The sequence below is a fragment of the Bombina bombina genome, chromosome 7 (genome assembly GCF_027579735.1).
Source record: "Bombina bombina isolate aBomBom1 chromosome 7, aBomBom1.pri, whole genome shotgun sequence".
Taxonomy (NCBI): domain Eukaryota; kingdom Metazoa; phylum Chordata; class Amphibia; order Anura; family Bombinatoridae; genus Bombina; species Bombina bombina.
The window spans coordinates 380,799,581-380,824,404 of NC_069505.1; the positions used below are offsets into that span (position 1 = coordinate 380,799,581).

A 24,824-nucleotide genomic window follows, 5' to 3' on the forward strand; every position below is an offset into this window, starting at 1 on the left:
CCCTTGTAGAAACTAACAAAATGGCAGTTCCCCTACAAGTTGACAGGTAACCAGCCCAATACTTCCCTGTCACACTCACACTCCTAACCCTGCCCTCCCAACTAATGACGTCAGCCCCTCCTACTCCCGCCTTTTTTCCCATACCAAGGAACAGGAGAAGGATCCTCTGATGTAAAAGCGGGTGGGCGGGTCTACCATACCCGCAGCCAAAGGGGAGGTCCGCCTAGTTCGGGAGGCAGGGAGCTTTGTTAACTCTTCAGACTGCCCAGTCAAAACCTCCCCGAGATAATTATTGATGTTTACTTATGGAAGCGTCCAGCCTCCCCCACAAGGACTGCGTGGCCGAGCTACTGAGCTCCGTTTATTTTAAGCCTGGCTGCCGTGAGTGACAGAGCTACGCTCAGCAAGGACAGCTCTCATTATCCACCTCCCAGGGAGACCGAAACTTTCCTTACTCTATATATTTTTCTTTTGTCCTTTCAGTGCTGTTTTTTCTTGGGCCATGTGAGAAGTTTTTATTTTTAAAAACAAGAATATTTCTCCCATTTTTTTTTTCTACTTATTCATACTTATATTTTGGGACAAGAGACACCTAATTCCATATCCAAGAGCCACCCTGCTGAGGTAACGTTGATTGTTATTAACAATAATAAACATTAACTGCTAGAGGCATACTATTGATGTGTTCTAGGTGCAGGGAGACCTGAATGGGAAGCATTTTATTGCTACAAGGTTACATTTTGGGTGAGAATTGTATCGTTTTTCCTCTTTGCTGAGCAGATATTTTGTTAGGCAGTGAAGGTGTTAAAAGAAAAGTGGAAGTTTCTCAGTGATCTTACTGACTTTTAAGAATAAGAAAAGCTGAAAAAGGGGAAGCTGGCACCTCAAAACTACTCGGATTTATTTTGAAGCTGATAGAGAGATATATATATATATATATATATATATATATATATATATATAGTTTCAGTTTAGGGTGTTTTTTTTTTTTAAAGGGGCGAGAATCATCTGTAATGGGAAACTTTTCAATTTATTAGCACATTTTATTACTTACCAAGATGCTCATTTATTGACTTTTAACATGTTAAGCGCACAGTTTAAAGTTACTATCAGGAGCCCCAATGAATTGATGCTACTGAGCAGGATGAGGCCAAGTGAGCCAATCAGAAGTGACATACGCCAGTAACCTTTTTTTTTTCTCTCTCATCATAGGCTGTGTATCTCGCAGGAGAACGTGTAACTGTGTTTTTAACCTTTCACAGTTTGCAACAATTATTTAATGATAACATACTCTAATGAATTGGGACATTTTATTATTCTAATAGACCGTTCCTTTAATTATGACGTGTTAAAAAAAAAAAAAAAAAAAAAAAAAATCAACAATATACTATTTTGTTATTTATTGTTGATTTTTTTTTTTTTTTTTTTTTTTTTTTCCTGCTCCTAAAGTGATTGGAGGTTATACTGCAGGCTTCAGATTAGTGACCTAGATACATGCTACACAGTGTTTGCTTGATAAATGTAGGAGCATGTCTGTGAATGACCACAACAGTGGAGATATAGTAAACATGGAGACTTTTCAAGATGTGTGCTCCTGAACTGTGAAATAATGCAAATTTTAAAACAAAATAAAGGTTGAAGTAACAAATTAAAATGTGTTACGGTTCCTTACAGAAGACTATATACATTTATCCCCCACAGAAAGGGTTAAAGTCAACTATGAATAAGTAATGAGCTACTGGTCCTGAGCTGATCACAGCAGCAAAGCCAATCAGGGGCGGTATATTTGCATAGCCACCAATCGACTGCCATGTTCAGCTCAGGACTGACTCCAGAACTGGCGCTATATAATGCCTCTTTAAAGGGACATAAAACCCCAAATTTTCTTTTATGATTCAGATAGAAAATACAATTTATAAAAAAGTTTACAGTTTTACTTTTATTATCAAATTTGCATTCTTTTGTTGAAGAGATCTAGATAGGTAGCATGCACGTTTCTTGAGCACTACATGATAGTAAATAGTGTTGTCATCTAGAGCTCTTGCTAATGTAGAACATTGTTGCAAAACTGCTGCCGTATATTGCTCCAGACACGTGCACACTCCTGAACTTCCCTCCCTGCTTTTTAACAAAGGATAACAAGAAAACGAAGACAATTTGATAATAGAATTAAATTGGAATTTAAATTTGTATGCTCTATCGGAATCCTGAAAAAAAACCCATCTTGGGTTTAATGCCCCTTTTAAGCTTGTTTCTGATGGAGAACCTGAGTGGAATGAGGTGCACTGGTTTATAAACCTGCCTTCAGGTCTCCCTAACAAGCCAGATTTTGAGGATGTCTGAACTGGGGCACAGGTGTAATAATCAGCTGATTAGTAAAACATTATTTACCTGCTCTCATCCATGGTAATCCTGAAAATCTGGCCTGTTGGGGAGGACAGGTTTGAAAACCATTGGGTTAGGTTGATTTTGAAGTCTACAGGTTTTGGAATTCAAACATTGTGTTGTGTCTGTTTTGTTTTATTTGTAAATATAAAGACTGTTTTTGCTTGAGATGGCCTGGAGCATTTTGTCATAACTTTGTCATTGTCTTCATGACATAGGTATGTTTAGTGATAAATAGTAATGTTGCCATTAACTGGGATGTTAAAGGCTTATGAAACCCAAATCAATAATTGGGCTATTTGTCACAAGCAATGTCATTGCTCTTTACCTCCTAGAGTGACACTGATGTCAGAGCAGACAAAGAATCTAATTGGTTATTATGCAAAAAATGCACACAAGATGATTCTTTGCTCTGAAAATGTCATTTTTATTTTAATAACCATTTGTGAAACAGACATGAAAGCCAAAATTAATCTGGATTCAGATAGAGAATGCAATTTCAATACCCTTTTAGAATTCATTTTAATTTGTTCTTTTTTATCCTTTGTTGAAAAGTATATGTACATATCTTCAGCAGTGCACTACTGGCAGCTAGCTGGTGATTGGTGGATACATACCTTTTTGTCATTGGCTCACCAGAAGTGTTTAAAGTGAAAGTAAATCCTAGCGTTGTAAAAACGCTAGGATTTACTATTGAAACAAATAAAGGGGACTTTCATTCATGAAGTATAAGTGCGGCGATCGATTGAATCAAATAAAGGAGCTTTCTACATGAAGTATCTTATACTTCATGAATGAAGTTACCAGTAGTGCATTGCTGTTTGGCAACTGACTTTGATGTGTTTAATCAGTTTTCCGGTGACTTTAATAATACATTTCACCCCTTTACAATACAGTTATATGCAAGCAATAATGCAATGTGCTAACATAATACAGCATTTTCTTTCTGCACTTTAATGTCCCTTTTAAATATTATGATGGAGGACAAATAGACCAATTCACAATTTGTGTCCTTTCAAAGGCATATTTAAAGTGATTGTAAACTTAAAAACTTAAACGATTATCTCAACAATATTTGTAATAAGATAAGTAAATGATGGGCACTTTCATTCATCAAAATCATTGTAGATGTTAAATTATGTAAATAATTACCCTTTCATTTTGTTATACATTCCACCGTTCCTCTGCCCTCAATGCATAGTCTATTTCTGTCTAAATCATGCTGTAGCCAATCCTATTGCGCCTCCTTTGAAGTAAAAACAAGGGGCCTTATTAACTTGCTAGACGCCAAAGGGGGCGCAATACGATTGGCTACAGCATGATTTGTCATGTTACACAGAAATAGACTGTGTTGCGGGTGGAGGAACGGTGAAATGTGTATATATAAAAAATATATGTATATATATATATATATAATTTAGCATCTCCAATGATTTTGACTAATGGAAGTGCTAATCATTTACTTTATTACAAATATTGTCGAGAAAATCGTTTAAGCTTTCAATCACTTTAAACAATTAAACAGGCATTTCATTTGACATTAAAACTTTCATGATTTAGATAAAACATGACATTTTAGGAGACTTTTCAGTTAAATTAATTCTCTTGGTATCCTCTGTTAAAGGGACATTACACACTTTGAGATAGTAATATAAAATGATAAATCACATATATAAAAAGAAGTCTGCAATGTACTTTCATTATTTATTTTGTCCTCTTTGCCTGTAATTCTATTCTGAAATTGTGAGCTTTTCAGTTCCTGTTAGAAATGGAAGTGCAGAATACTGTTGTATTCCACACAGCCATTGGCTGCACACTCTAATGACCTATTTATAACTGTCCCTAATTGGCCACAGCAGAGAAGGTAACACAAGTTACAACATGGCAGCTCCCAGTGTTTTATAGACACTAAAACTTTACACTTATTTTGTCACTTTTTAAACAACTAATGAAACTTTAAAAAATACATCTACATGTTAGTCATGGACTAATCTTTTCTTTGAATGCATCATTCTATCTAGCATGTATTTAGTGTTTAATGTCCCTTTAAGATTATTCCCAGGTAAGCTCAGCAGCAATGCCCTACTAGGAACTAGCTGCCGCTGGTAATGTGACCAGATCCGTTCAGCTTGGTCTTTTAGTAGTGCATTGCTGCTCGGGATCTGACTTTAGCTATGTGTTTTAACCTTTTAATATGCAAGTACCAGTGCAATGCTCTAACACATTTTATCAAAGAATAACATTTTCATGATTTCGATAGAGCATACACTTTTAGGAGACTTTTCAATTTACTTCTTTTATAAAATGTGTTCACTTGGTATCCTTGGTGAAAAAGCATACATAGGTAGGCTCAGGAACAGCAGTGCTCAGAGCTAGCTGGTCTTTCCATTGGCTCACTAGATTTAAGCTAGCTCCCAGTAGTGCATTACTTCTCTGGAGCTGACTTTTAAAAAAAAAAAAAAAAAAGTTATTTTATAGTGCAGTGCCATAGGAAAAACAAATGTATGCCTATTTAATAGGGAATGAAAGCAAACAAAGATTGTACTGTCTGAGACCATTTTATTCAATTATATTATCCTTCTGGAAGCTCAAGATTGTGTGTATGTATGTGTACGGCTCTTTAGTCCAGTGTTCGACAAATCTAGGAGCCAGACATATTTTTTGTAGCCAAACAGTGGTATTTATGTATAAATATATGAAGAATAGCCCAAAAAGTTAGAGCCGGGGTTAGCTTCTAAGAACCTGTGTCTCTGGGTTTGTGGAGTCCTGCTTTAGTCTCCATCCTCCCACATGGATGCATTTGACCTGAGAGGAGTGTATTTCTCATTGAGCATATTGGGTCAACTGAGAAGGCCTCTGGCTGTATTGTGCACAACCTTGTTTTTATAAAAAGTGAAATGTGAAGAGAGGTGTAAACCAAACTAAGATTTTTTTGTTTTAAAAAATTAGGTGCATATTTTTTTTCCTGTGGTTTTATTCCAATACACCAAAAGGACTGGGTGTGATGCATTCAAGGGATGCTCTGCTCTAAGGCTTGACAAATAGTGGGTGCCAAGTTGTTGTTGCGTTTATACACGGCACATAAAAAATTGCTTCCTGATTGCTGTGTTTTTTTTTTTTTTTTTTCCTCTTCGTTCTGTGAAAACCACCTTGTTGCTACCACCAGGATCTTACTCCATCCTGCATGCATGTTACTGGAAATCATAGGGTTAAATCACTTTGACAGGATATATATATATCTATATCTCTATCTCTATATCTCTATATATCTCTCTCTCTCTCTATATCTCTCTCTCTATATCTCTCTCTCTATATCTCTCTCTCTATATCTCTCTCTCTATATCTCTCTCTCTATATCTCTCTCTCTATATCTCTCTCTCTATATCTCTCTCTCTATATCTCTCTCTCTATATCTCTCTCTCTATATCTCTCTCTCTATATCTCTCTCTCTATATCTCTCTCTCTATATCTCTCTCTCTATATCTCTCTCTCTATATCTCTCTCTCTATATCTCTCTCTCTATATCTCTCTCTCTATATCTCTCTCTCTATATCTCTCTCTCTATATCTCTCTCTCTATATCTCTCTCTCTATATCTCTCTCTCTATATCTCTCTCTCTATATCTCTCTCTCTCTCTCAAGCCACAAAGTTTTTTAGGAGAATACAGACCTATACCTACTCCAGCTTGCTTCTGTTTGTGTAAAGGGTATTTTCATATGCGAGGGGGGAGGGGGAGTGTCTGATATTTCCCACTTGCAGTGGGTGTCCCAGCCTAACCTTTTCAACAGAGCTAAATTGGAAGCTTCTAAGTAAATTTTTAAACAGTTTTATACTGGATTTTTATATCTGTATCTGTGCATCTTATTCTTTATAGTAGTGTCTATTACATGCAGTTATATAATTTTACATGTTTTCCTTTAAAGGTACATATGTCAAATTAAACATGCAATTTAAAACGACTTTCCAATTTACTTCAATTAACAAAATGTGCACAGTCTTTTAATATTTACACTTGAGTCACCAGCTCCTACTGAGCATGTGCAATAATTCACAGAATATGTGTATACCCATTTGTGATTGGCTGGTGGCTGTCACATGATACAGGAGGAGGGGAAAAAAGGCATAATTTTGAAATGTCAGAAAAAAATCTTTTACTCACTTGCAGTTCAGACTAAGTGCTATTGCCTAGTTATCATGCATTTGTTGTTTATGCAATTCTACTGTATTTACTGGTCCTTTGTATGTATGTACACACTTACTTGTGCTCATAAGTTTACATACCCTGGCAATTTATGCTTTCTTGGCCATGTTTTAGAGAATATGAATGATAACACACAAACTTTTCTTTCACTCATGGTTAGTGTTTGGCTGAAGCCATTTATTATCAATCAACTGTGTTTACTCTTTTTAAATCATAATGATTACATAAACTACCCAAATGACCCTGATAAAAAGTTTACATACCCTGGTGATTTTGGCCTGATAACATGCACACAAGTTGACACAAAGGGGTTTGAATGACTATTAAAGGTAACCATCCTCACATGTGATATCTTTGCTTGTAATGTGTGTGTGTGTGTGTGTGTATAAAAGGTTAATGAGTTTCTGGACTCCTGACAGACCCTTGCATCTTTCATCTAGTGCTGCACTGACATTTTTGGGTTCTGAGTCATGGGGAAAGAAAAAGAATTGTCAAAGGATCTGTGGGAAAAAGGTAGTTGAACTGTATAAAACAGGAAAGGGCTATAAAAAGATATCCAAGGAATTGAAAATGCAAATCGGCAGTGTTCAAACGCTAACCAAGAAGTGGAAAATGAGGCGTTCTGTTTGATAACATACTGCATTCATCTTGCCATCAATTCTGACCACATTTTCGGTGCCTTTGTAGCTCGCATATCCCCAAAACATCAGCGATCCACCTCTGTGTTTCACAGTAGGAATGGTGTGCCTTTCATCATAGGCCTTGTTGACTCCTCTCCAAATGTAGCGTTTATGGTTGTGGCCAAAAAGCTCAATTTTGGTCTCATCACTCCAAATGACTGTGCTAGAAGGTTTGAGGTTTGTCTCTGTGCTGTTTGGTGTATTGTAAGCGGGATACTTTGTGGCATTTGCATAGTAATGGCTTTCTTCTGGCGACTCGCCCATGCAGCCCATCTTTCTTCAAGTACCTCCTTATTGTGCATCTTGAAACAGCCACACCACATGTCCTGTATTTCGCCTGAAGTTATTTGTGGGTTTGTCTTTGCATCCCGAACAATTTTCATGGCAGTTGTGGCTGAAATTTTAGTTGGTCTACCTGACCGTGGTTTGGTTTCAACAGAACCCCTCATTTTCCACTTCTTGATTAATTTGAACACTGCTGATTTGCATTCTCAATTCCTTGGATATCTTTTTAAATCCCTTTCCTGTTTTATACAGTAAAACTACCTTATTTCCCTTTAACAATTATTTTGCTTTCCCCATGTCTCAGAATAGTCAGTGCAGCACTGGATGAAAGATGCAAGGGTCTGTCAGGAGTCCAGAATCTCATTGACCTTTTATACACACACACTAATGACAAGAAAACAGATCACAGGTGAGGATGGTTACCTTTTAATAGCCATTCAAACCCCTTTTTGTCAACTTGTGTGCATGTTATCAGGCCAAAATCGCCAGGGTATGTAAACTTTTTTTGATCAGGGTCATTTGGGTAGTTTCTGTTGTCATTATGATTTAAAAAGAGTAAACACAGTTGATTGATAATAAATGGCTTCAGCCAAACACTAACCATGAGTGAAAGAAAAGTTTGTGTTATCATTCATATTCTCTGAAAAATGGCCAAGAAATCATAAATTATGAGCACAACTGTGTAGATAGAGAATCTCGCTCTCTCTCGCTTAATTCATATATGTTCCACATAAAGCACTAATAATGAATATCTTTATTAGTTGTTGGCATCTGCAAAATACTACCTGTAATAAGGGATTTACATTGTTTGACGTCTGGAACTAAGTCTGCTAGAAATGACAGGAACTTAGTGGTCAGGAACAGGCTGCAGTCATTAGCAAAAAGATGAAGACAGACGTGAACACAGAGTATCCAAAAGTCAGAAACCAGGCTAAAGTTCAGTACTGCTATATCTGTCCGAGACCCACAACAGATGGAGTAGCAGAATAGTCCAGAATTAGAATTAAGGGGGCAGCAACCAGCAAGTCCGTGCACAAAACAGGGTATAAGCAAGGTTGTGGCTTGTAGCAAAGAACCAGGACGTAAGCAGAGGCCAAGACCAGGGACACAGAGCAGTAACAAGAATGCCAGGGTTTCTAACAAAGCACTTGATTATAGTCAGCAAATGCCTTTTAACACCTCCCCTATGGGCCTTGGCACCAAAACACCTGCACACTAGCATCTGTTATAAATGGGGATAATCGCTAGCGCAGGCTTCACAGTTCATCTTAATAGCAGAAGTCTGCAGGTCCCATGTGCTATGCTTAGTACTCCCCTCCGTAACCAATCACTGCATGAGAGCAAGCACAGCACCCCATGTTCACCATTGCGCAAATCCTATTCATTTTAACGCATGTCTTTCGTTCAGACTGCCTGTGTCATTAGTATGGGTTTTTGTGTTCTCAAATACAAATGGTAGTCTGTGTTTGTTTAAAACAACAACTTTTACCTTTCTGTTTACAGTATTGTACTATCTTTCTGATGGTACAAAGTAGGCTTGTGCATTCTAAACTAATATCCGGACAAATGCACTAGCCTAAAGAAAGCAAACAAATACTGACGAAATTCATCAGTATTCATTTGTTTCCTTTTAAATGAGCTTAAATCTAACGCGCTGGAGAGCCGTGCTAGTCCCGAGCCACACCTAAATGGAGGTTTAGCGCGGTGGAGCCCAGAGCATGCGTAAAACTAGAAGATCCTTTTCAGCGCAAGCTCTGGAATTCGCTGCGCTAAGCATCCCATTAGCTTCTTTAAGAAGGCTAGGGATTAGCACGGCTCTCCAGTGCACAAGAGGTATGTATAAGGCTAAAGGTGAACTTTTTCACATAGCAAAGGAACATTTTATATTCGTTTAACGAAAACAAATGCAAATGTTCTCTGAATATTTATTTGTTTTAAACTAAACAAAAACCGAATAGTGCAGCAGTTTACTAGACTGCACATGTCTATTAAAATGTTCCATAAAATTACCTTTAGGTTGCATGTAAAAGCTGTATTATGAGATGTAAATATTCCCTCAATGACTTGACGTTGTTTACACTTGGTCCCATCTCTGCTTCAAGCTCTTGCATTTTCTCAATACAAATATACTACTGTTCCGAAATCCAAACTACTTTTTTTTTTTTTTTTGGTCCCAAGCAGTTTGAAGAAAGGGTTTTGTACCTGTGTTAAATATTTATACACTTTAAGAATGAACAATCTGAAATGTATATATTCTGTTAATATGAACGAATAAGTTGCACATTATAGGCATTGGGAATGGTAACCTAAATTATGTTCACATAAGGGTTTGTTTTTTTTGTTTTTTTTTTATGTGGAAGGAAACAATATTTTTATACACTTTCCATATCTATAATGGAAATGAAAACTGGCTTTAGGTTATCTATATTGCAAAATTGCATAAAACAGTACACTCTATATAGCCTTATCTTCCAAATTTAAAATCCAAAATCCCTGGAAACCACTGCTATATTTTTTTTTTTTTTCCTGGCTCCAGACATTTTAACTATTCTATATATAATCAATGTTTCTTCATGTTTCTAAAAAATGGTGAAGACTCCTTTTTAATATTCTAGTTTCTAATTTTTACATTTGTCTGTGAACTAATGAATTACATTTGTGTCTAAGTTAAATCTATAGTAAAGTTGCTTTTGTCAGTTGGCAAGTGTAGTTTTTATGCAGGACTTGACACATTCTATGAACCAGAGTCATAATTGCTAACATTACTTTTGGCTGCTTACTTTTTCAGTATCTATACATTAAATTATTCCCTGTCCTTAAAAAATGTGTGGTTTCCTCCAATATTCCCACAAGTTTTACATAAATTTGTCAAACCTTGTTTTATTATAAACCTAGGTAGGATGAGGTTATAATACTGTTTGGGTTACATAATTTATAGCTGTATGAGTTTTAATAATTCTCTGATTAATTTGCAGTTGGAAAATAAAGACTGTATGTTGCATATTTGAAAAGTTTTTAGTGTTCATCTTATGGGTCGGCACTCATTTGCCATACTTTGTACTTTTTTTAAATATATTTTGTTATTTTCTTGTGTAGAGTTAGAGGGACATTCTGCTTTTAAAACAAAAATACTTTGTGGTTAGGGCAGTTATTATTTTTTTTTTTTTTTTAAAGTAAATTCCCCTCTCACTTATATGGTAATGCTTGTTAAGGCAGGGCTTCACAGACACCAGGGCACCAGAAAAACATTCTGGCTGCTGATTAAATGACTACAAACCGATAGAGAAGCAGTCTGCCAGGAATGAACAACTCCTCAGTGGCTTGTTCTATAGCCCGGTTACCACCTGGTGGGTGTAGCTTATTTTAGCCCAATTGTGATTCCGGCCTTACCAGGTGGAGGCCTAAACAATCATCTAGGGTTGCCATTTCCCTTATTCTGAGGAGAATTGCCTGGTATTTCGACACTGTACTGACCTACTTTAGGAAAGTTTTCCTCTGTGAAAAGCACAATTGGGCAAAAAGAAGCTACTCCCAGATGGTAACCGGGCCATAGAACAACCCACTGAGCTGCTGTTCGTTCCTGGGAAACTGCTTCTTTTTCTGTTTGTATTTGTAATATGACCCTGGGGAAAGTTCCCTTAAGGGTGATGGGGGAAACAAGACGTGGACTCCTTGCCCAATGTGCATAGAGGGGTATGGCTGCACCTCACTGACGAGGCCCACAAAAGGCCAAAACTATCGTCTTGGGGTTGCCATTTCCCTTGTGTAAAGGAGAATTGCTTGGTATTTCAGGGCTGGACTGACCGTGTTCGGCAGGATCAGACTGATATACTTCAGGGAAAGTTTTTTTTTTTTTTTTTTTTTTTTTTTTTCCCTCTGTGAAAAACACAATTGGGCTAAAAGAAGCTACTCCCAGGTGGTAACCGGGCCACATAGACCAAGCCACTGAACTGTTGATTGTTCCTGGCAGACTGCTTCTCGTTCTTTCTGTCCTGGTTAAATTACCCTTTTAGGCCTGGCACAGGTTTGGGAATCTTGACTGTTCCTTTTCCCCTAGCTGTATGTACCAACATGGGTGCTTGTCATTTCTGCCTTATATGATTTGGAGGAGCTATGTCAGGGCTAGTATCCTAATTTTATCCCATCACACTCTAAAATTGGCCAGGAATAGTGAGATACAGGGGGCTATGCTTCCAATTTCACAATTGGAATGTGGCAGTTAATTACTTACAACTAATGCTTCCTGTGATAAATGCTGTTTCCAGTAGTGGTTCCATGCCTGCACACATTTGGGGCTAGCATAGTGGCCTGGTTGAGACACAGGACTGCCAACAGTCCAGCCTCCCGCATAATTTTTCAATGGCAATTTCAGGCCTGTGTGTATTAATCCAGTTGTTTTTCTAGGGTTTTGAATAGATGGCGCATTCGCCACTTCTGTCAGTTTACATGCTACTTCCATCAGTGGCACCCTGCCTATGCGCTACTAGGCCTCTCCAAAATAGGAGAGACTATGCTGCTGTCAGTTTGGCCTTCATGCAAGCTAATTCCTGCAGTGGCTCCCTGCTGGGGTCAAGAATTTGGATGAGGAGAGACAGTATTGCCACCATTATATGCATGCTATTTCCTGCATACAATACTTGCTCAGCAGGTGCAGTGAAGGCAGCATGCTAGGTGACTAATTAAAAACTACTGATAATAAAGATTTTTTTTTTTTTGTCAAAATAATCTTTACAGTCAGCATGTGTGTTACTGGCTATCAACATCTTTAAAACACTAATGGTTATTAAATGCAATGCTTTTAAAAGACTGCATACAGTTTCGGTTCTAGAACTTAACATTTGGGTGAGCTAAAAACGGAACAAATAATATATGTAGCCATTTCACAGAGCATGCACTGTTCTTTGTCGCTGATTGTGGTTCTGCACGTAAGTTTGAAGGTGTGTAGCACCCACATAGAACTGTCACTGACTGCATATACACTGTGAACTGGTTAAAGGGACATTCTAGTCAAAATTAAACTTTCATTATTCAGATAGGACATGTAATTATCAAATTTTGCTTTTTTCTCTTGGTATTCTTAGTTGAAACTAAACCTAGGCAGACTCGTATTCTTATTTCTATGCCCTTGAAGGCTGCCTCTTATCACATGCTTTTTAAATTCCCTTTCAACACAGAGACTAAAGGTACACGTGGGCCATATAGATAACACTGTGTTCAGGCACAGGGGGTTATTTAAGATTTAGCCCATCACAATGCTAAATGCAAGACAATAGATAATAAACAGTCAGTCATGTGATCAGGGGGCTGGAAGAAGGTTCTTAGATACAAGGTAATCACAGAGGTAAAAAGTGTATTAATATAACAGTGCTTGTTGTGCAAAACTAGGGGATTGGGTGATAAAGGGATTATCTATCTTTTAAAACAATAACAACTCTATGGTAGAATATCCCTTTAAATTAGCAGAATCTTTCTGTTAACAGAGTGGTTGGTATGGTTTTTCCTTGGCTGTATTGCATGACTTCTCTTATTGAGCCGAGCGTAAAAAAGGTCAGATAGAGGGATGGCCATGAGAGTTTTTAAAATATGACCCACAGATGATGAATATGTATGTATGTATTGATATGCACTTTTTAGTGCAATCTCTAGTTGATCACAATTATTATTAATCTTTAGTGTCCCTTTAATCGTTGCACTGTTGCTTCAAATTAGGATATGATAAGTGATAGAACAAGTAATTCATAAAAGGCCCTTGATTGGCTGACCAGTACTTACTGGAGGCAGCATGGTAAAATACCTGTTCTCTGTTTACCTCCTTTGGAAGATTACTTTCAAAGATGAGAAGAATTTGTTAAAAAGTAAGCTGCTGTAAAGAAATGGTTTTGAATTTTTTTTTTTCCCTTTCTTTCTTTTTCTGGTCCCATTTATTATTCAACGTGTGCACGTAAACGTTAAAATAGCGCTCCACTCATAATCTAGCCCTTAATCTGTGACTCTTTCTTTTATATACTTGCACCCTGCTCACTCTTAAAATTCTGATTTATGAAAGGGATAACTTTTGACAGATGTTAAGATATTCAAGTTGAGTAGAACCTCACTCCCACATGATGACTTCTCTATGGTCACCCTGGATAAAGTTGCAGAAAATCAGATGCAGGACCAACTCCAGAGTTCTCCATTAATTTGTACTTACTGCCTGTTGCCGTTAATTTGCCTGTTCTGGTAATAAACCGTAGCAGGTAAAGCAAAACTATCAAATATAAGCACTAATAATACAGGTATACCTCACTTTACAGCGCTTCACTTTACAGCGATTCGCTAATACAGCGCTTTGTGGAGCTGAAGTTGAACCTCCAAAGATTTTGAAACAGTGCTATAATCATTGTGAGATTGCGAGAAAAGTGACTGGCACCATTTTGCTATGCTTAGTTCACTCTGTTTACAGCATTACAGTGCAATCTGTGTCTCAGTGCTATAGTCTGGCAAATTTTACTACAATAATTGTCACTATTTTACAGGCACAGTATTTATTAAATATTAATTGAATACTTGCTGTGCTAGTGTTAAACTAAACGTAGCACTATTGCACCCCTAATATATGTTAGTTCAAACATGTTTTCAAGATTTTAAACACTGAAAAGAAAGCTAACACTGCCTTGTTTCACTTTAAGGCGGTTTTCACTTTACAGCGGTGCTCCGGTCCCTAACCCGCTGTATGAGCAGGGTATACCTGTATCTGTAGTCTACAGTGACAGAGCCTATTTTTTTTTTTTTATTATTTTTTTTTTTTTTTATCAAATTTGATAACAATCACTCCCTGGCCTTATCAGAAATGGATATTCTGCTTGTTTAGTGATTAGCATTTCCTTTAAAGTGTGGATCTCTGTCATGCCAAAAACGATTAATTATTTATAAAGTGTCTCAAGACTACATAGAGACAGTGAGTAGACTAACTTAGATCACAGTACATACCTTTTTTTATTACAGACTGTTTTAGCAAACGGGGAGACAAACTGATATGAGGGATTGAATGGATCTGCTTAAAACCGCTTATATTTTGTATGGAACCTAGTCTTTATTTCTTCTAAGTTTAAACATACTTAATTCTATTTAGTAATAACAAACATGGCAGAGATTTTAGACTTGGCAGTTGACCCGGATACAACAGAGTTTGTTTGCTGTCTGCTGGTGAAGCCATTTGATATATATCAAATAATTAAGTTAAAAAAAAAATGGGTTGTGGTGGTGTTTTCTCCCCCCCCCCCCCCTTCTCAGGAATTGTCAAGTCTTGAAAACATCACAGTGAGAAGATGGTGACTCTTCTTCATCTATGTTTAAAATTGTGTTTATACATGCACAGATTTGTTTATAGAGAGAGAGGTTCTAAAAGCCTGCCCCACGATTTTACTTAGTTTTGTTTGGCAGCAGATTACGTAATTAGTCTTTTTTTTTTTTTTTTTTTTTTTTTTTTTTTTCTCAACTTTAGCTAATGGAAGAGATGACTACTGCTGTCTGTGTTAAAATTAGAAATTATTGCACGGAGTAACTTTTAAAAGTATTGTAGTCTAGGAGCTGACCAATTGTATATCGGCCAATCTCTTTTAGCAATCAGGGCATTGCATTTAGATGTGTAGAATAATTGTCAGGATCTCACGTGACTGGGAACTCATATAATTTTACTTCCAATTTCTAACTTTATTTTTTCTTTTTTTTTTTTTTAAAGTGTTTTCTTCCTTTTTTTTTATATGTATTTGTTAGTCTAAGTAGTAACAAAATAAATAGTTTTAAAAATATCAGTATAGTTTACCAGTCAGGAAAAAAGTGTCACTACTTGTTTGGAGAAAAAGGTACAAGTCTACACCATATTATGGTTTATCAGTATACCAAAAAGCCCAATTTCTTACTCCATTGCAATTTTATGGTGGAAATTAAGTTATATTAAAGTATATACCCTGAACCCCCCCATGCCCCCCAAAAAAAAGCTATGACTGGCACCTTCATTTCATATAAGTTTGCCAACCACTTGCAGCAAATTGTGAAATTGTCCTAGCCATTATGTATTGGTGACATTCATATATATATAGACAGTCTATTGAGGGCCAGTCGCCTCACATACCACATGGCACAAAGTGGCAATCCCATACTAATGAGTATTGCTGATCAATTTTATTCTTTTTCTTTTTTTCTTTCCCCTTTTATATACACATTTTTTATGGCACTTCAGCCACGTAGTGCTACAGACAGCTTAGAACAGTTTGAGATGGCTTTTTATGCCATATATGCTTTATTTAATGGGACACAAAATACTAAATAAAATACTCCCTAGAATGTTAACAAACAAACAAAAACAGAAAAAAACCTAAAATACCTTTTAATGTACTTTTAATATTCATGCTGCTAATTTTTTCCATGTAATTTTAAATCTGGAAATTGTAGCTTACTGTCCACAGTTTGGCCGAAGTGCATTCTTTTACCCTACAATTTTAACATTAAATAATAATCATGGCTTTTCAGTGGTTATTCCCTGGACAGCAAAACTAGGATATATATATCTAATCTATCTAATCTAATCTATCTAATCTATATCTCACACAGAGAAAACCCAGCACTCACTTACAAGCTTTCAGCTAAGATTTAAAAGCAAAAATGGAAAGGTTAGTTACCGCATCTAGCCAAATGGGACAAGCCCAGGTACCTCGTCAAGGTCCTTTCCAATACCTGGCACCCTAAAACAGCCACACAATGCAAGCTTTCAAATCCAAACAAACTGGGAACAAGGGAAGGGTGCACAGGAATATGTAATCACCCTAGACATATACAAAACACGGAAGGGAACTGCACTCTTGTTTGTTTTGTAATTTTTCCTATGGTTCTTGCACCCAGACCTGACTGGGGTTAACTGCCTGTGACTCTGGGAGCAGCACAGCTTCCTGTGAGTGCCAGTGGCACCCAGGGCTGAGCATGTTGCAGGGTCATGGGATTGTACCCGGTCCAGTATGAGAGTGCAGTTCCCTTCCGTGTTGTGTGTATATGTATATATGTGTGTGTGTGTGTAGATTTATCAATGCAGTGCTAAAATGCGCGCGCACGCACGTTATTACACCATTATGTAGAAAAATATTTGTCTTGCATATCTTCTAGACACAGTTTGCATATCTGCCTACCTCCTTGTTCTTTATTGATTTCTAAAATACACAAACTTCTTTTAGTGAAGCAAGAATACTGCCTTCATAAACCTAACAGTTACTAGGATCTGTAACTCACTTTCCTGGTACATATTTTTTGCATTATGCTGTTAAATCCTGTTATCTTGTGGTAACCAAGCTCCATTGTGTAAACAAATCCTCAGTTTTGTTGGTATGTCTATAGGAAGGTATAAATATGTATTTCCTGTATACAGCATTTAAGTGCACAATTAGTTGCAAGTGCTAGCATATCATACATAATACTGTATAAGAATATTGATCCCTGCTGCCTAAGCAGTGATTATTTGTTTTCAAAGAGTCAACATTCAAATCTTACTACAATAAGTCTTTATGAACCAGAGTTGCATTCAATAAATGTCAGCGGTGCAGTTTCCTAATGCTAACGGAATAAGTTATATTTATTCTAGATGAATTGCACATAATCCTTCTTTGTGGCAATGTAAAACGTATGTTTTTCTTAATCCTTAAGCAAAATAATTTAATTTACAGTAAATAGTGAGCAAATGTAAAACTGAAAACATCTAGAGCACAGATAAAATAATTTTATATGAACTATAGGACCTAACCACAATATATAAATATTAAAGGGATATGAAACCCAAATATTTTCTTTTGGGTTTCAGGCAGAGCATACAATTTTGTTTTTTTTATTTTTTATTTTTATATATATGTAGCAAATTTGATAACGGAAGTAAATTGGAAACTTAAAAAAAATAATAAAAAAAAAAAAATATATATATATATTTCCAATTTACTTCCGTTATCAAATTTGCTTGAGTCCCATGGTGGAATTTGTTGAAGAGAAAAACAGGTTGGTTTCTGGAGCACTTTCAACAAGCAAAGAGCTTTTTCTAATAGAAGTAAATTATTTTGCTTACGGATTAATATATATGTGTGTGTGTGTGTGTGTGTAGCCCTCAGTTTACGCCGGGGTTAGGTTCCAGAAGGAATGGCTGTAAATTGAAACCCAGTTTATAATGTAAGTCAATGGGAAGTGAGGGAGTTAGGTTCCAGGCCCCTCTCAAAATTGTCATAACACCTAATACATTATTTTTAAAGCTTTGAAATGAAGACTTTAAATGCTAAACAGCATTATAAACCTAATAAAATAATCACACAACACAGAATATATAATTAAACTAAGTTAAATGAACAAAAACATTTGCTAAACAGCATTATAAACCTAATGAAATAATCACACAACACAGACTTCACTTGCATTTTCTGCAAACAGTTCTTTCTATGCATTCTAATCTGGACTAATTTATAGACAGGAAGATCTTGTTCCTTTGAAATCTGCTCGATATCTCAGGTCTGGTTAAACTGATTAATTTCAGCTTGCTTGGCTTTGCTGCAACACAAGCGGACAGCTCCACCTACTGGTAATTTTAATCAATGCACTTCTTAATACTTTTCAATAGCAATCACATGACTGAAAAAAAGGTTGTTATTCTGAAACAGTGTAAATTGAACCGTTGTAAACCGAGGGATATATCTATATCTCTCTCAAACACAAAAACTGGAATCGTAAAGATATAATTTAGAGCAGAGTTGGAAAAGATTTTAAAATGTTTATTTTGCCATGTATATATAATTTCTCCAACATAGGTGTGTCCGGTCCACGGCGTCATCCTTACTTGTGGGATATTCTCTTCCCCAACAGGAAATCACATGATCCCTCCTAGGCTCCGCCTTCCCCAGTCATTCTCTTTGCCGTTGCACAGGCAACATCTCCACGGAGATGGCTCAGAGTTTTTTGGGAGGGTTTGGAGAATGGAACTGAGAGCGATTATTCAATGCTCTCAAGGCTTGGCCTCAGCTAGCAAAGGCCAAATTCATAAGGTTTCAATCAGACAACATGACGACTGTTGCATATATCAACCATCAGGGGGGAACAAGGAGTTCCCTGGCGATGGAAGAAGTGACCAAAGTAATTCAATGGGCGGAGCTTCACTCCTGCCACTTGTCTGCAATCCACATCCCAGGAGTGGAAAATTGGGAAGCGGATTTTCTGAGTCGTCAGACATTTCATCCGGGGGAGTGGGAACTCCATCCGGAAATCTTTGCCCAAATAACTCAATTATGGGGCATTCCAGACATGGATCTGATGGCGTCTCGTCAGAACTTCAAGGTTCCTTGCTACGGGTCCAGATCCAGGGATCCCAAGGCGACTCTAGTAGATGCACTAGTAGCGCCCTGGACCTTCAACCTAGCTTATGTGTTCCCACCGTTTCCTCTCATTCCCAGGCTGGTAGCCAGGATCAATCAAGAGAGGGCTTCGGTGATCTTGATAGCTCCTGCGTGGCCACGCAGAACTTGGTATGCAGACCTGGTGAATATGTCATCGGCTCCACCATGGAAGCTACCTTTGAGACGGGACCTTCTTGTTCAAGGTCCGTTCGAACATCCGAATCTGGCATCACTCCAACTGACTGCTTGGAGATTGAACGCTTGATTTTATCAAAGCGTGGGTTCTCAGATTCTGTCATTGACACTCTTATTCAGGCTAGAAAGCCTGTAACTAGGAAAATTTACCATAAAGTATGGAAGAAATATATCTGTTGGTGCGAATCGAAAGGATTCCCATGGAACAAGATAAAAATTCCTAAGATTCTATCCTTTCTACAAGAGGGTTTGGAGAAAGGATTATCTGCAAGTTCTTTGAAGGGACAGATTTCTGCTTTATCTGTTTTACTTCACAAAAAGCTGGCGGCTGTGCCAGATGTTCAAGCTTTTGTTCAGGCTCTGGTTAGAATCAAGCCTGTTTACAAACCTTTGACTCCTCCTTGGAGTCTCAATTTAGTTCTTTCAGTTCTTCAAGGGGTTCCGTTTGAACCCTTACATTCCGTAGATATTAAGTTATTATCTTGGAAAGTTTTGTTTTTGGTTGCAATTTCTTCTGCTAGAAGAGTTTCAGAGTTATCTGCTCTGCAGTGTTCTCCTCCTTATCTGGTGTTCCATGCAGATAAGGTGGTTTTGCGTACTAAACCTGGTTTTCTTCCGAAAGTTGTTTCTAACAAAAATATTAACCAGGAGATAGTTGTGCCTTCTTTGTGTCCGAATCCAGTTTCAAAGAAGGAACGTTTCTTGCACAATTTGGATGTAGTTCGTGCTCTAAAATTCTATTTAGAGGCTACAAAGGATTTCAGACAAACATCTTCCTTGTTTGTTGTTTATTCTGGTAAAAGGAGAGGTCAAAAAGCAACTTCTACCTCTCTCTCTTTTTGGCTTAAAAGCATCATCAGATTGGCTTATGAGACTGCCGGACGGCAGCCTCCTGAAAGAATCACAGCTCATTCCACTAGGGCTGTGGCTTCCACATGGGCCTTCAAGAACGAGGCTTCTGTTGATCAGATATGTAAGGCAGCGACTTGGTCTTCACTGCACACTTTTACCAAATTTTACAAATTTTATACTTTTGCTTCTTCTGAGGCTATTTTTGGGAGAAAGGTTTTGCAAACCGTGGTGCCTTCCATCTAGGTGACCTGATTTGCTCCCTCCCATCATCCGTGTCCTAAAGCTTTGGTATTGGTTCCCACAAGTAAGGATGACGCCGTGGACCGGACACACCTATGTTGGAGAAAACAGAATTTATGTTTACCTGATAAATTACTTTCTCCAACGGTGTGTCCGGTCCACGGCCCGCCCTGGTTTTTTAATCAGGTCTGATGATTTAATTTCTCTAACTACAGTCACCACGGTATCATATGATTTCTCCTATGCAAATATTCCTCCTTTACGTCGGTCGAATGACTGGGGAAGGCGGAGCCTAGGAGGGATCATGTGACCAGCTTTGCTGGGCTCTTTGCCATTTCCTGTTGGGGAAGAGAATATCCCACAAGTAAGGATGACGCCGTGGACCGGACACACCGTTGGAGAAAGTAATTTATCAGGTAAACATAAATTCTGTTTTATAATCCGGTTTTGTCAGATTTTTAATTACATTTTTGAGCCAGAAACACATTTTTGGGTATCAAGGAAGTTGCATCTAGATTATATAGAGAACAGGAAAAATAAAGAGAAGTGTTGAACCAGAGAACCCCCAAGGCAGAACATGCTGTGATCTGAGATGTCATGGCAGAAAATACCGCATGTCTGCAGAAAGCACACGAGCAAGAACTGTGTGCTTTCACTTTGCAGTGCTACTCCACATCAGGCTGTTCTTTTCAAACAGAGCTGTGCTCTGGCTGCATTGTGTAAGCTTTTATTTATTGTTGACTAGCTCTGTTTTTTCATACCCGCCCCCTAGCCTTTCCCAGTCTGCAAAGCTGTGACTTGTGATGTTTTCTCTTGGTGATGTTAGACCAAGAGAAAAAGAAAACAAATTTATTCAAGAGACATTTTAAAAACTTTTTTTTTTGTCTGCAGCCAATTTGAAATTTTCAGCAGCTGCATTATATTATAAAATTTTAAAATGGCTTTATTCTGGGATTAATTAACACACTGAAATTGAGATAATGCTTTAGTGTAAATGCATCATTTAAAATTGAATTTTATTATTTCAAAAAGACTTGCAGAAATGTTTTCACTAAAAAAATTCTAATTGCAGAAAGTGTAGTAAAGTTTTGTCTCTGGGCAGAGAACAAACAAAAGCATAACAAGTTGTGCTCTGGCTAGTTACCACCCAGGAGTATCCTCTTGTTGCCAACAATTTGCATTTAGAAAGAACCATACTGATATACTGCATGCAAGTTTTTAGTAAAAAAGGGTAGACCATAAAGAACAGTGGTGACCAATGGCAACTATGTTTTCATAGAAGGGACCACATTGGATATTATATATTTTATTCTGAGTTCTGGGAACAGACTTATAAAAAGACAGTATCTCGGGGGGCGGAGTTAACTGCCTAGCTAAGCAGACGCTACATAGTGGAGCTCCGTGGAGAAATCCTTTTCAAATATAACATAGTGAGCTAAAACAACTTGAAAATTGCTCCTTTTGTTACCCTAATGTTCCCCTAACTAGAGGTGACCACTCTGAGACTTTTGAGCACTTATCTGAGGAGGAGAGAAGAGAGGGCTTTGAATCCTCAGCACACTCAGACCCAGGAGACCGCTGCGGCCCACAGACCGGGCAGGAGACACGCAGATACTACAACCCGACTGACTTGCCAGATACCAACTATACTCGTGGCGTCAGATCGGAGATCTAGTGCAATTAGCTGAGACCAGCGGAGAGCAGCGCACGGGCCGCAATCTAATTTTGGCGGCCATACCAGGACCGGTGAGTCGCCGCAACTCCTTCCCACAAACAGCTCTGATTGTCCCCTCACAAAGGACCACAGAGGACCACTGAGGACCTACCGGCAAAACGCTGTTATCGGATGCCGGGTAGAGGAGAAGACCCACTGCGGTGAGTGCCTTAGAGCTTAAGCAGCCTAACCTGGGCGGAGAATTAGTGGCGCGAAAAATCGCCATCTTGTCTTTTTGGAACTCTGCCCAAGTTACTTGCCGCGGCCCGCTGCAGACTACTAACTAGTCATATTATCCCAGGACTTAAACAACCTCAGCAGACAGATTCAGTATTAAACAGTGCATCAGCTCTCTTATAATCTAATCATATCAATAAACAACACTACGATCTTAAGGTCTGTCATAGCTGAAGCAGCATAACCTGCTTACCATATTCTGGCTGCATTACAAGTAACATTACCACATAATCTAAGCAATAGCCTGCCTCATAAACCTCCACCTCCTGCATATATGTGATAGAACTTTGCTTAAGGAAGGTAGAGCCGTTGGATATACGCTTTGTGTCTGTGATAAACCAAAACACCCTGAGACACATTAAAATTGTCCATCCTCAGCAGCTGTACATCTTTCAAAAGAAAAAACCCCTCTCCCTGCCATTTCCCACCTGGTACCACAGGTGGGTCATATCCTCAGCCCCTTATCCCACTTTGTCAAAAGGAGACACATCCCCTGGGGAGTGGGGTGCACAGCTAAGACCATTACAGCCCTTGGACAAGTTTCCAGAAACAGGGACTACAAGACACACAGGGCACATTCCTCAATATACAGATCCTATCCCTTCCACAACTGAAGCACCAGTAGTATAGGATAAGACCCCTGACAAGCAAACCTCCAGCCCTCATAGCCCTTAAGAGGACATACTTTCTATTAAAAAGTGACAACACATAAAGGCATGTAACCAACCCCTAAGTGTTTGTGGTCCCGCCGGTTAATGTATCTTCACTAGCATATGTGTCATAAGTAGGCTCTCAACAGTGACACGCACGTACCAATAAGAAGTCATATGTCTCAAAGCAACAGAATGTCACAAGCTCATAAAAGGAGACAGAAACCCCAAGCCACGCCAAAAAGAACTGTTGCTGATCACTTTCAGCATCGTACTAGCTCTACCCAACCAAGATCAGATGATGAATACTCAGATACCGGTAGTGCTTCAGACACCCAGGCTAGATCTTTACTTAAACAAAAAGCGACACAGGTTCTGGGAACGGCAGGCGGCTCTGATAATAATATGATAGAAGCTATCCAGTCCCTGTTATCCTCACATCATGACTCCTTGACCAAGAGATTTGACAGGTCTCACGCAGATCTAAAGAGAGATATCGGCCTCATAGGGGAACGAACAGACGCGCTAGAGCGCAAACAGGAAGACCTAGCAATAGACCACACCAATCTACTCAGCTACTCCCAATCTCTAGCAATCCAAATCTCGGATTTAGAACTAAAACGGGCAGATCTGGAGGACAGATCTCGCCGTAACAATATTCGTATTAAAGGCATCCCGGAAACCGTCCTACCACAAGATCTAGAAAAATATCTCCAAGACCTATTTGAAGCAGTACTGGGGCCTGCAACAGGCACCGAAGCCCTTATAGATAGAGCACACAGGGCACTCAGAGCTCGCTCGGCAGATGGTGGCCAACCAAGAGACGTCATAGCGAAGCTCCACTACTACACATACAGAGAAAAAATATTCCGAGCTTTAGCTAGAGACAAACGCTTACCTGAAGAATATGCCAGCTTGCAGGTTTACCCGGACCTTTCCACCCATACACTGCAGATTCGCAGACATTACCAACCATATACCAGAATATTGAGAGAAAAAGACTTAAAATATAGATGGGGATTTCCTGTACGCCTCTTTATTACCAAAGACGGCCAGCAATACATGGCTTCTACTCCTCAACAGGCCCGTGAATTACTTCAAAAATGGAACTTACTCCCTGCTGATGGCGAGGATCATTCGCCTACTCTTGAACTACCTACCGGATTAAGAGCATCAGCTCCACCATGGAAGCCTCTACCGCAAAGACCCCCTAACACCTCTGGACATTCCAATGAGACTATTAAGAGACGCAGAGACCTTATTGGTCCACATCAGGATTCAGACCCATAGAGAGCCTGCTTTTATCTTCTATATTTTATATTTCATGTTTCATACTTCAAACTTTATCCGTTGAACCTCTTGGAACAAGCGACCATCTCCTCACAGGAGGAAACACTCACCAATCCTTGAAAAAGTCTATCTCATGGCCTGCAAAGAAAGAAGACGGGTGAGATCTAGACAATTATATAGTGTACCTTATTGATCTTTTCGCTTTCCTTTCTTTTTATATGGGCGCACATCATAGACTTTCAACGTGTCTGCTTTTTGTTTTTCTTATCCTACCGCCTACATGAACATTACTACTGTTTATTATTGTAATGGACATTTGCCATAAGTTTTGGACACGTTTTGCTTTCTTATTAGTGCCCATATAGATATTACCACTACTTATTTTTACAAAGGACACTTATCAGAGACTTTAAACATGTTTATTTACCTTCTTTTGTTACATACATATGTATTGTTATTTCCTCAATAGGTTTATGAGTACTAATTATGTTATTATCTAGTTCATGAATCACATGTTTGCACATGGTCCTATAGTACCGTACTATGCATATGCACACCTGAAGTCTCACAGACTCACTTCTCTGACCTCCCTAGATACCCGGACATGACGGAAACTGTGATTAGACCAAGTCTGCTCCTAAAATACCCATGGTAATTATATACCCGTTAGGCTTCCTCTTGAAATGGTCACACCCTAAGATT

The 24,824-nt window shown here is 38.3% G+C and overlaps 1 protein-coding gene across 5 annotated transcripts in view; it reads left to right on the top strand.

The window, feature by feature from the left end:
* The first annotated feature begins 232 nt into the window (after positions 1–232).
* Positions 233–24,824, top strand: part of LOC128666479 (RAF proto-oncogene serine/threonine-protein kinase) — a 530,187-nt gene continuing 505,595 nt past the window's right edge. For 2 of the 5 annotated variants that reach the window (XM_053721099.1, XM_053721102.1), the window contains exon 1: positions 234–624. The gene's annotated coding sequence lies outside the window, so the exon portion shown is untranslated. Of the gene's footprint in view, positions 625–24,824 lie in introns of all 5 variants that reach the window. The other 3 variants (XM_053721100.1, XM_053721103.1, XM_053721101.1) reach the window with 2 other exon arrangements.